Raw genomic sequence first — 13030 nt, 5'->3', positions numbered from 1 at the left:
CATGCAATAGGAATTGCTCTGAAGTCTCCTGGTCACAGCAGACACCACATCGGGAGGCAGAGGCTAGACCAGCCCGGTGCATATAAATGTTGAGTTGGGGGCTCGACATCTTAATGCAGTTAATGTGAACTCGCATTGACGAGATTCACAAAAACGGGTATTCCAATGATGTTTTAAATGGACATAATCTTCAAAATTAGTGATAATTCCTTCCTGTACTTTTGCTAGGCGTTGAAAGGTATGAAACGTTGCTTCTGTTACAATTCAATTCAATTCAATTCACTTTTATACAGCAAAAAGTAACGAAAACATTCGCATAACACTGCGCGGACCCATAGCCAAAGGCTAGTCTCGGGTCCGAACGAAGTAAATACATAGAGGTGGGTTTTTAACAGAAAAATATAGCTGAGTATTGAAATATTAATAATATATAACTTAAGATAGTACAGCATTATACGTGGTACACATGCTTGGGAATGCGTAATGAAGTTAACAAGGCAGAGGTCAACTGGAGGGCCATCCAACGACGATCGCGCCAAGGAATCAGCCTGTTCATTAGGCTGTGACCCTTTCTGACCTGGAACCCAAATGAGGCCGACGTCCCGCAAATGGGAAGGCACAAGGAAGTTGATTGTACGAATAAGAGCGGAATTTCCGGATGAAAACAGACCAGAACAAACCGATAAGGAGTCAGTGATTATTGCTACGTAACAGTGCTGAGGAAGTACGTCGGTTAAGGCCAGAACTATCGCTAGGAATTCGGCTTGAAATATTGGTGTGAGATCAGGTAAACGCAGCAAGACTGACCAGTTAAACTGTGGACCGAACATTCCCACTTCTGCTAGCTTCTCACGCTGGGATGCATCGTTTGCAACTACTACCCGAGCACTCGTGCACGCGTGCCTCGAGCGCACGTTCGTCAAGAAAACCATACCCATTTAGGGGGGAGGCTTCACCGTGCGCGCTGAAGACTCCACACTTTACCGCGCACGTCGGAGGGATGTTCATATAGCCAAGTATACCCAATTCAGGAGATTGGCCAACCTTGGCCACAAGGAATCTCCAGCGTTCCCTGTATCGTTGCAACGCTTGCTCGGAACAAGCAAGCGTTGCAACGATACCTCACTTGCAACGATACCCCCCAACCCTCACTTCAACCTGGACAGCACCATCGCAGCCAACATCATCGCTCCCCCCAGCTATAAAAGAGCAACGCCCGTCGGCAGCACTTCGTGGGCTGGGCAGCTGTGCCATGTCGCAGCGCACTTACCGCTTCGCCCTGGTAATGCAGGTTAGTAGGTACAATAGCCTATTTGCTAAAAAGACAAGTAACTACTACTTGGTGCAGCTGCCGAGCCCACAGTGCCTTTGTGAAATCATCCTTGAGTGCGCCCATACCACCTCCTCTCTACTGTTATTATTGTCCGGTGATGTCGAGACTAACCCTGGCCCAGAAATGCAAGAAATCTTCACCGAACTACAAAAAATTTCCGCTGGGCAAGCTAAACTTCTCACTGAGGTGCAAGAACTTAAAAACCAGCTATCAACAACCAACCAAACCATAACTGACCTAAGTAAACGCATGACTGAAGTAGAAAACCACTACCAGAACCTGTCGCCTCTACAAGCAGATCTTGAAGTGATCCGTACGGACACAACCGAAACGAACCGTTTGGTCTCCGAGCTTGAGGCTAAATTAGACGACGCAGAAAACCGCTCACGGCGCAATAACTTAATATTCTAAAACCTTCCAGATCCTAACCCAGCTGAAACAAATGCAGAAGCAGAAGGGCTAATTATCAGGCACTGCCTTGAACACCTCCAAGTAGCCATCGACCCAAAAGAAATAGATCGCGCACATCGCCTCGGACGCCATGCCGCTAATCGCAACCGCCCTATAATAGCAAAGTTCATCTTTCATAAAACCAAAGAGACCGTACTTACAAATGCACCCAAGCTGAAAGAAACAGACTTCAGCATCGGCGAAGACTTCTCCCAGTCTGTCCGAACCGCCCGCAGACACTTAGTTAATTTCGCGAAAACAAAATCAACAAAGTTTCAGATACGTTATAAAACCCTTCATATGGGCTCAAAACGTTACATTTTTGACAATGCTTCACAAACTGTTAAAGAAATCGCATAGCAAACCCCTCGAACGAAGAAAGTAACAAACCGCCCCACAAATCCAGCACAAAACAATCTCTCGTTATCTGTAGTCTTTACTAACATACGCAGCTTCTTACCGAAACGAGAAAAAATATCTAGCATTGTGACATCATCCAATGCCAATCTTGTTGTACTAACAGAAACGTGGCTTACCGATGACGTGACGGACACTGAAATTCTTGCAGATCTACCTAACTTCCGCATATACCGAAAAGATCGCGAATGCACTCGCGAAGGAGGCGTACTAATCGCCGTCGGCCCGGAATTATCATGTTCCGCCATCAACATAGCATCTGACATAGAAATCCTATGGCTTCATTGCCGGGCTTCACCCCAAACGATACGGCTTGGTGTCTGTTACAGACCACCAAATGCAAATCCAGACTTCGCAAAAAAACTTAATGACATGCTAAATGCGCTCACCACAGCCCATCCGAATGGCTATATTTTGCTGTTTGGTGACTTTAACCTTCTTAATATTAACTGGAAAGCCGGAACAACCACACAAGGAAACCAGAAAGACTCGAGAGAATTTATAGATGCCTGCTTCAACTTTACCTTATCACAACTTGTATCAGAGCCAACACGTGTTGCCGCCAATTCCGCAAACATCCTTGATCTCATTCTAACCACCCATCCTTCTAGCTTATCGTCGATTACCTATCTCGAAGAAATTAGCGACCACAAAGTTATTCATGCACATTTCTTATTTTCCCCAGAACGACGCGAAATGCTAAACAAAACAATATGTTTATATGATAAAGGTAACTATGAAGAAATTAATAACCAACTCAGTAGCTTCCTCCCAGATTTTGAAGCCAACTTCCGTAACCGATCCGTTAATGAAAATTGGGTAGTTTTTAAACAAAAGCTTAGTGAACTGAAAAAATAGTTTATTCCGAAGACCACACTTCGTGCCACGCAGCAAAAGCCCTGGTATACTAAAACGTTAAACCGACTAAGCAACAAGAAAAAACGCCTTTTCCGCCAGGCAAAATCTAAAGGAACGCCATGCGCATGGGATAAATACTACTCCGCCGAAAATGACTATCTTACAGCAATTCGCAACGCCAAGCACGCACTTTTTAACACAGACCTACCCAAAATGCTGAGTGATAACGTAAAAAAATTTTGGCAGATCGTCAATCCAAAACCATCCCGCACTATCACCCTCACTAACGAATCGGGTGAAGTTACCACAAATGCCGAGTGTGCTAATATTTTTAACATTGCATTTTCGTCGGTGTTCACCAAAGAGCCTAGTATGCCTTGCGCTCCCACAACCACTCTGATAGCTTCCACCATGCCTGCGCTAGCATTTTCCACAGACGGCATTTCTTCTCTAATAAAAAACATTAAACTTTCCTCGTCATGTGGCATTGACGAAATTAATTCAAAACTTTTAAAGAACATCACCAACACAATTGAACAATACTTGTACCTCATATTCTCACAGTCGCTCACCACAGGCAACCTTCCAGATGACTGGAAAATTGGTAAGGTCGTTCCAGTCTACAAAGCAGGTGACAGTAACTCCCCACTCAATTATCGTCCCATTTCACTAACAAGCATCCCATGCAAAATCATGGAACACGTCATATATTCTCATGTTAGCAACTTCCTCGATTTCAATAGTTTCTTTCACCCCTGTCAGCATGGCTTCCGCAAAGGCTTTTCCTGTGAAACACAATTAGCACTCTTTCTTCATGACATACATACAAATCTTAACACAAACTTTAAGACTGACGCCATTTTCCTTGACTACGCAAAAGCATTTGATACAGTTCCACACAACAAACTAATACAGAAGTTATCCGGGCTAAATCTCGACCCTAACGTGTTAAGATGGATTAAATCTTTTTTTATCTAATCGTTCTCAATTCGTGCATATAAATAGTGAATCCTCTGAACCTCTCGAAGTAACGTCAGGAGTACCGCAAGGGTGCGTCCTTGGCCCCCTGCTATTTCTCATCTACATAAACGACCTACCCCTAACTGTGTCTTGCAAAATGCGCATGTTCGCCGACGATTGCGTGATTTACCATACGATAACTAATGCTTCCGATCAACTAACCCTACAAAACGATCTGAACAACATTCAAGAATGGTGTGACAATTGGCTTCTCAAACTTAACCCCAGCAAGTGTAAGGTCGTCTCATTCACTCGCCGCAAAAGCCCATTTCTATTCCCATACCAAACCACTGACGCCCCTCTAGAAATAGTACAGAGTTTCAAATATCTAGGTGTCACACTGTCCGCCGATCTAACTTGGAATGCGCATGTCACAAACATTATCGCATCTACAAACAAAATATTGGGATTCGTGAAACGTCATCTGCGTTGCGCACCTCAGCATGTAAAACTGCTCGCATACACATCCCTCATCAGACCGAAACTGGAATACGCCTCAGCTATATGGAGTCCGCCTCAAAATTACCTAATCAATGACCTTGAATCAATTCAAAATCACTCAGCCCGATTCATACATTCGTCATATTCTTATGACATTAGTGTTTCATCCTTAAAAGCCCAATCTGGATTACAACCACTTTCCCTTCGACGCCGCATAGCCACTCTTTCCTGTTTCACAAGCTGTTTCATTCGCCCCTCAACCATCCTCCATACGTCATCCCACCGACGTACATTTCGCACCGCACCAGCCACCCCCTCCAAGTTTCCCGTTACCGCACTAGGACTGCTACCTTCTCCGCGTCCTTCTTTCCGCGTGCTGTGAAGGACTGGAACGACCTCCCAAACCACGTCGTCACAAACACCTGCCCTTCAGCTTTCACTAAAAATGTAACGACTCATCTCTGCCAGTAAGTCCTTATGGCAATGTATATATCCACCCCTATGTAACAATGTTTTATACCTTGTATACGCCCCTTCTGTAGCAAAAGTTTGTTATATCCTGTATACCAACCCCTTATGTGGCAAATGTTTTTTTGATACTCTGTATATCCACCCCTTATGTAATACCCCCTTGTGGGGTCTTTAAGGAAATAAAATATGATGATGATATGAAAACAAATGAGAGCGTTTGCCCCCGTTCATTTGTCCTCCCGTCGCCATGCGGGTGTGCTCTGTACCGTAGATGAGCCGGGATTTGAATGTCGAAGCTGCCGTATGTGATCATGGAGTCCAAATTGCCCGTCCATGGATAGTTCACACGGCCGAGGAAGAGTGCACGCTTCGAGAGGTTCGCTATCGAATATGCTGGCTAGAGGCGATCAGTAGCGCTTGCGGTGGCCCGTAAGAAAATGTCGAGCAAAATAACGGGCTCACTCTGGCCTTGCTCAACATAATGTCATTGAAATTAAATGTCACCGACGTCAACCACGACACCACAACAATATGAAACTAAACATTGTCCTGCGATAATTCCCTGCAACAGCTTCGCTCTTCAAGTTACGATCTACTGAACTTTTTCACCTCTCATACCCACGATGCGCTGACTTAATTTACCATCAGCCATACCTGAGATGACGAAATGACGCCTTCGGCAAATTTGTAACTGAAGTAACAGGCCTTTCGTGGGAGAAAATATTTTGAAACGAAGGGGCCAATGACGATGTCGCCATAATCCTGGAGTATACCAAGGTGAAGCTTTGTTACTTTCGTGTTAATTTCGCTTTCAAAATACACAAGCAGACGTAAGCAAGGAAGTGCACATATGGGTGTTCGGCAGTTCTGGCCTTCCGTACAAAGTACAGGCCCAGACTACAGGCCCAATTTCAGAATCCATAGCGTACGTACTGCTTGAGACAGCATCATACGGTTATTTGCAAGTTGTTCCGGTGTAGTAAAGATAATATGGCCGGCATAATTTTTCTGCAGAATATTTGGTTTATTCTAAGGACCGTTCCGATGTTGCAGAGCGGAGTGGAGTAATTAGAAAAAATTTCGGCACAGCAGACAATGAAGGGGTGACGTGTATAAAGAATGGCGGCTGTAAGAATGTTACACTCCACACTGGTTTTCGAGACGAATGAACAGAAATTAATCTTGGTGTTGCTACTTCAACACGTATTGCGAAATAATCGTCAATGCGAGAAAACATGTATGCGTGGGTGCTGAAAAGAGACTCATTGAGAGTTCTATTTTTTGACAAAAATTATGAAAAAGGCACATTCGTGAAACACGGCGTTCAATAGTTAGAAGGAGATCTAAAGTTGTTGGACATCAGTGATGTGACAGCCGGTCGGGCGCACTGGGATAAAATGTAACATGCAGGACAATTCTGTATAGCTTCGCGGTTTCCAATTTATGAGGCCGTTTGTGGACCACACACCGATGAGACATACACCAATATCGAACGAAGTAGACCTTTGTAGAGCAGCTGTATTAGTGTACTCGGTGCTAGTGGAAAGTTCCGGCGAAGAAAACAAGTGCGATTAGCGTTAATATCACATGTCCATTGTACTGGGCGTCTATTGGGGTTTCCACTCATTTATTATGTTCGTATTTCATTCAGGATGCGAGCATTTTAAAGGATATATCATACTCAGCATTGACCGATCTGAAAATGTCATTGCGGCTATTTCCCCCGTGCGGGGAACCTTGAGCACTCTTGGTGACGGTATTGGGGATGCCGCGGAAACCGAGCCCCCTAACATAAGCTGGAACCAACCGTGGCGATGTGTTGTATGGTGAAGGGTATAAACCACAAACAGTAGCCGTCGGAGCCCACGTCTAGCTCCGGTGGATGGGCTCCCTGTCTGTTTACCAGGCAGGGTGCTCCAGGACCTCTTCAGCTATCAGGGTAAGGCTGACCAAGAAAGTACCCCGTCCCCTGCTTTCAACTATATCATATGGCGTTTTCAAAACCCCCCACCAAACGTGATCGGTTTCCATTTGCTCACTGATCCAACGACCCCCACCCGCATAGGCACGTCCGTTACGCGGGACACCACCCCGGACCTAACCTTCGTCCGCACGTCCAAAGAACAGCGCGGGGTGCGTTGGCGTAACACGGGGCAAAATCTGGGCAGTGATCACTACATTATTGAGGTACTCCTACCCATATCCAAACCTACCGCCACCGAGCCCGAACGCCGCCATAGACTCACCAACTGGGAACTATTCCGACGGACCCTGGCACAGTCGGCATCGGTGATCACGGATATAGACGAATTGATGGACAACATCGTTCGTACGGTCACCAATACAACAACCGAAATTGACACGGACGAGACCGTCACGCAGGTTAACAATCGCCTCGCACACATGCTTGAGGCTCGGCAATCCATCCTACAGCGCTGGAAGACGCGGCGCACCAATCGCCGCCTGCGCAAAAAGGTGGCAGAACTCAACCGAGCCATAGAGTGCTACAGCCGCCAACTCTGCGCACAGCAGTGGCACGCCGTATGCAACGAGGCAGACGGCCAAATGCATAAGGGCAGAACTTGGAACTTACTTCGCCACCTACTCGATGAAACCAAGACAAAGGGTTTCCAACGCCTTAATCTGGCGCATACACTGCACGCGGTGATACGTACGCTAGGCGAAGACGAAACGGGCCGGAGAATCAACGCCCGCTACCTTCCCAGCACCACCAAGGAACAGCATGACGACTACAAGGGAGCAGACAATCTGCTGTTAGACCGCGACATCGAAGAATGGGAGGTCCGAGCAGTGCTGCAAACCCTTAACTGTAAATCTGCAGCAGGCCCAGACCGCATCACCAACAAGGCCCTACGAAATCTCAACGACGGCGCCATCACGGCCCTGACTCAATACTTGAACGTGTGCTGGCGAGCGGGCAGGCTGCCCAAGCAATGCAAAACAGCAAAGACGGTGCTCATCCCCAAACCGGGCAAACCACCTAGCATAGAGAATCTCCGACCGATATCTCTCACGTCATGCGTCGTCAAGGTTCTCGAACACGTCCTGTTGAACCGATGGCAACGCTACCTCGAAACTGAGGAGCTATACCCTAACACCATACTAGGCTTCCGAGAGCGCCTGAATACCCAAGACACCATGATCCTGTTGCAACACGAAATACTCGACGTGACCAACTCCACCCGCGACAACAGGGCGGTGCTCGGTCTCGATCTGCAGAGCGCATTTGACAAGGTACGGCACTCTGCCATCCTGGCGCAAGTATTGCGACTGAACATGGGCAGGCGATCATTCGCATACATCCACGACTTCCTCTCGGAACGCACCACCACGATACACGTGTGTGACCTGGAACTACCGCAGAAATCGCTAGGCAGCACCGGAACCCCCCAGGGCTCGGTAATGTCCCCGCTGCTTTTCAATATCGTAATGATCGGCGTGGCCAACCGGCTAGCGGAGATACCCCCGGTTCGCCATACCATATACGCGGACGACATCACTCTGTGGGTTCCCGGAGGCTGCGACGGCCACATCGAAGCGACCCCACAGCTCGCGGTAGACACTATCGAACAACACCTAGAAGGCTCCGGGCTCGTCTGCTCCCCCCAAAAGTCAGAGCTACTGGTGATACCCCCACCGGGCACACCTCGCCACCGCATAACCACCGCAGCAATCACCGTGCGCACGAGAGACGGCACCGTCATCCCGCGAATGCAGTCCCTCCGAGTTCTCGGCATGATACTTGAGAGCAATCGCTGCAACGGCACTACAGTCAACCGCCTCACCACCAAGCTCACGACAGCCACCCGCCTCATCAGGCGAGTGACCACACGGCACCACGGCATGAAGAGGCCAGCCTCCTCCGACTGATACAGTCATTCGCCATCAGCCACCTTGCATACGTGGCAGCATATCACCACTGGAAAACGCCAGAACGAGCCAAAATCGACGCCGCGATACGGAAGACGTACAAGGCGGCCCTCGGGCTCCTCGACAGCACAAGCACGGCGCGGCTCCTCGAGCTGGGCATCCACAAGACCCTCGACGAGATCCCCGAGGCCCACCGCACGGCCCAGCTCGAGCGGCTCTCAACCACACGCACCGGTCGCTCCATACTCGACCGGCTAGGCTACGCATCCAGAGCAGTCTCAACCTCTAGTACACGCCCGCTGCCAGACGCCGTCACGCGCAGACTGCGGGTTAATCCCATACCAAAGAACATGCATCCCAAATACAACCGCGACCGACGAGTCGCCCGAGCCAAGGCCCTCACGGAGCTCTACGCCCGCGACACCGGTGCCCTTTACGTTGACGTCGCCGAGTACCCCGACCGACCCGGCACGTACGCAGCGGTGGCAGTCAGGGCCACCACCGGCGCCATCTACAGCGCCTGCAGTCTCCGCGTCCCGGTCGCGCGTCATGCCGAGGAGACGGCCATTGCCCTGGCCCTGACGGACCCTCAGTGCACCACAGTGCTAAGTGATTCGCGCTCCGCGATACTCAGTTATGCGCGAAACAGTGTGTGTGAAAGTGCAGTGAAAGTGCGAAGCAACACCACGACCCCATCAGTGTCCGCCACGTCCCTTCGATGGTTCCCGGTGCACATAGACTCGCTCGGCTCCAGCAACGGCCACGCCAATCGCAACGAGACGGCAGATGCCGCCGCGCGCGAACTCACAAACCGCGCGGCGACCCCTCTCGCCTATCGTTCGGCTAGGCAGCCGGCCATCAACCACGAACCCCTCACGACCTATACCGAGGTCCTCCAATAGTACCGGCTCAGCCGACGAACTATGCCACCACCTCATCCTCGGCTCACAAGGGCCGAGGCCGTGCTCTACAGACAGCTACAGACAAACTCTGTGATCACACCCGTGTTTGCGAAATACGTGTGCCCGGGTGCCTACGACAGCGTGCAGTGCTGTGTGTGCGCGAGAGCAAACGCGACTCTGGCCCACCTATTGAGGGATTGTGAACCCAACCCAGACGAGGCGGCCGCCCCGACGCGGCTGCCGGACAGTTTCACGAGTGCCATGATTTCGTCCGAATACACGACCCAACTCCAGGCCGTCCAGCAGCTCGAGGCAGCTCTCGCACGGCAACTCTGAGAGGCGGCGAGGCCGAGGGATCCACCCCCTCACTGCCCGTCAGCCGAGCCAGTCGACGCCTGCGGCGCACACCACGAGGACGTCCAGGCCGCGTCACGATAGGGTGCCTCTCTAGGAGGCGATCCTCTCGTTCTGCAGGCTAGCCAATAAAGTTGTCTCTCTCTCGTTCTTCCTGAAAAGGGCCCGCACCGAAGTATCCTTTCCTCCGTTGTCTTCGATCTCTCTTCCAAAGCCCGGTAATTTCTGGCAATTTTTGTAATGGAATCCCTGGATAAGTCAAATCCCGTAACTTCCCAGTCTGTCTTTCTCATTTCCAAGTTTCTTGAAAGCTTTTATAGGGCAATCTAACACGGCCTAGGAGCTCACAACGGGAGAAGTTCTTATTGAAGTGGACAACAAACAACCATCATCGAGCCTACTCAAGCAAATCCGCATGGTCGATGTAGACATTAAGACCACGCCCTATCACAGCCTCAATAGCTGCCAGGGCGTAATCTCTGATCGGGATCTAAAATATGAGACTGAAGCAGATCTTCTCGAGGGCCTTCGAGGTCAGGGCGTAACAGCAGTGAGGCGAATCACCATACGCCGAAATGATCAAATAATACCAACAAAGAACATAACCTTGACGTTTGACCACTCAACACTTCCTGAGTCGGTCAACGCAGGATTTATGATATGTCCGGTCGGACCTTACGTTCCGAACCCACGCCGCTGCCTAAAGTGTCAGTGGTTTCGGCACGGCACAACGTCTTGGCGTGGTAAACTAACGTGCGAGAACTTTGCATCGCACGATCGTTTAACCGACAACTGCGAATTCGAGTGCGTCACCTGTGCGAACTGCTAGGGACTGCATTCTGCCTATTCTAGGAGCTGTGAAAAATTTAAGGAAGAAAACCAAATTATTGACTTAAAATTCATCGAGAACATCGCTTTCCCAGAGGCGCGGAAGAGGCTTGCCTCTTTCGCCCTTGGCAGGTACGCCCACGCAGCTCGCCGGAGGACAGAGCGGCATCTGGTTTTAGCGGCGACCCACTATCGCATGTCGGACTTGGTACCCCCGCCGTCCCCTCCCCCCCAGGGTTGCCCAGGTAGCCCAAACCGCCTCTGCACCACTCGCTCAGCCAGCAGCAGTCATGGTGGCAACCACGTCTGTTCGGGATGCCGCTGCATTCACTGCTTCCTCTCCACCGGCCCAAAGCACACGCAAGGGTACAGAAGAGATGGTGACGGAGACAGCCGCAGCGCCTCGCTCACCGCCTCACTGCCTGTGACATCTGTGGTGCTCCCCGCGCCCTCGGCACTGGCATCGCAGGCAAAGAACACCCGAAAAAGTACCACTTCAAGGGGGTCCAGGCCGCTCGGCATCCCCTTGCCTTCAGATGACGACATGGACGTCGAGCCCTTCTGGCTTTCATACCAGCGGAAGGAACGGGCTGTGACGTCCAGGTCAGTAGAGAAGCTACAAAACTCCTTCCAAGAGTCCAAACCCCGAAATACTTTACATAAATGGTCACACTTCAGTAGCTCTGAACACCTAATAATGGGAAGAGAAAAAATTGTTCAAAGGAACTGCAGAGGCCTCCTTAAAAATCTTGACGATGTGTATGAGATGCTGCATGCCAATCAACCACGTGGCATGCGTCTCAAAGAAACACACCTCTATTCCAAACAAACAACTTTTTTTAAGTAGGTACATGATATTCAGAAAGGAGAGGGTTGGCTGCACACACTCTTCGGGTGGTGTGCACTGTCGCTAGGAAATCCTTAGCATGCAACCCTGTCACTTTGAACACTGTCCTTGAGGCTGTAGCCATCCGCACAATATTTAACATGTTGATAACGGTGTGCTCCATATACATTACTTTTCGAACTCGGACTTTGAGGCGCTGGTCAACCAGCTGCCGGAATCATACACTCTAACAGGCGACCTTAATGCACACAACTCTCTTTGGGGCTTTTTTCGCACGGATGACCGAGGTCGCTTGAGGTCACCCGAGGTCGCCCACATGGATGGCCCAGGTCGCCCGAGAGAAAATCCTTACATCTTAAGGTGCATACCTCTTCAACAAGAAGAAAACTCATATCTTAACTTGGATATTGGCTCCGCAGTTCGCTTTCCTCTTCTATAGTGCGGTGTTGGAACTGACCCGTATGGTAAGGACCACTTCCCCACATCACAAACATATATAGGTAAAGGCCCATGCAGTTCATCTTCCCATCACAGGTACAATGAAGCAAGAGGTAACTGGAACACATTTACAGAGACATCCAAACTACAATACACAACCATAAGACACCTACACAATGAAGAAGCTACCCAACTCCGCACAGCGCACATCCTCGATGCCGCCGAAAAGTCTACTCCGCACGCTTCTGGTGCCCCGCGCAATCAGAGAAGGCCGTGGTGGAATGAGGACTGTAGGCGAGCGCGAGAAGCCCAGAACAAGGCCTGGAGTATCCTTCGTCAGTACCAACGTCCTGTAACCTGCTTTTCTTGAAACGGGCCAGGGCGTTAGGAAAACGTGTGCGCCGTGAGGCCAAACGAGATAGTTGGCGTTCCTTTAAAACATCAATACACTCCTACACAGACACATCAAAAGTCTGGATACAAACACGAAAACTAAAATCACAAAACACACACAGCCTGCTTCTGGTTAGTACAACAGGGACACACTGGAAGACCAGGCTGACACACCCGCACAACACTTCAAGTACGTGTCCAGCTCAGCCTACTAAACTAACACCATGCATAACAAAACAACTGTAGAAAAGAAGCAAATACGATACAAGAACAAGTTTTATTCGGCCTACAACTCTGAATTCGAACTTGATGAGCTGAAGGTTGCTCCTGCCACATGTAAGCTTTCAGCTCCAGGGTCGGACAGCGTTACATACACAATGACACAAC

The 13030-nt window shown here is 49.6% G+C and overlaps 1 pseudogene; it reads left to right on the top strand.

The window, feature by feature from the left end:
- The first annotated feature begins 1231 nt into the window (after window positions 1-1231).
- LOC144142079 (uncharacterized) lies at window positions 1232-2173 on the top strand (annotated as a pseudogene).
- The last annotated feature ends 10857 nt before the right edge of the window (window positions 2174-13030 follow it).

The sequence above is a fragment of the Haemaphysalis longicornis genome, unplaced genomic scaffold (assembly GCF_048455015.1).
Source record: "Haemaphysalis longicornis isolate Haplotype H1 unplaced genomic scaffold, Haemaphysalis longicornis Haplotype H1 scaffold_6, whole genome shotgun sequence".
Classification (NCBI taxonomy): domain Eukaryota; kingdom Metazoa; phylum Arthropoda; class Arachnida; order Ixodida; family Ixodidae; genus Haemaphysalis; species Haemaphysalis longicornis.
Note: the sequence above shows the minus strand (reverse complement) of the source record. Positions and strands in the feature narration are given on the sequence as shown.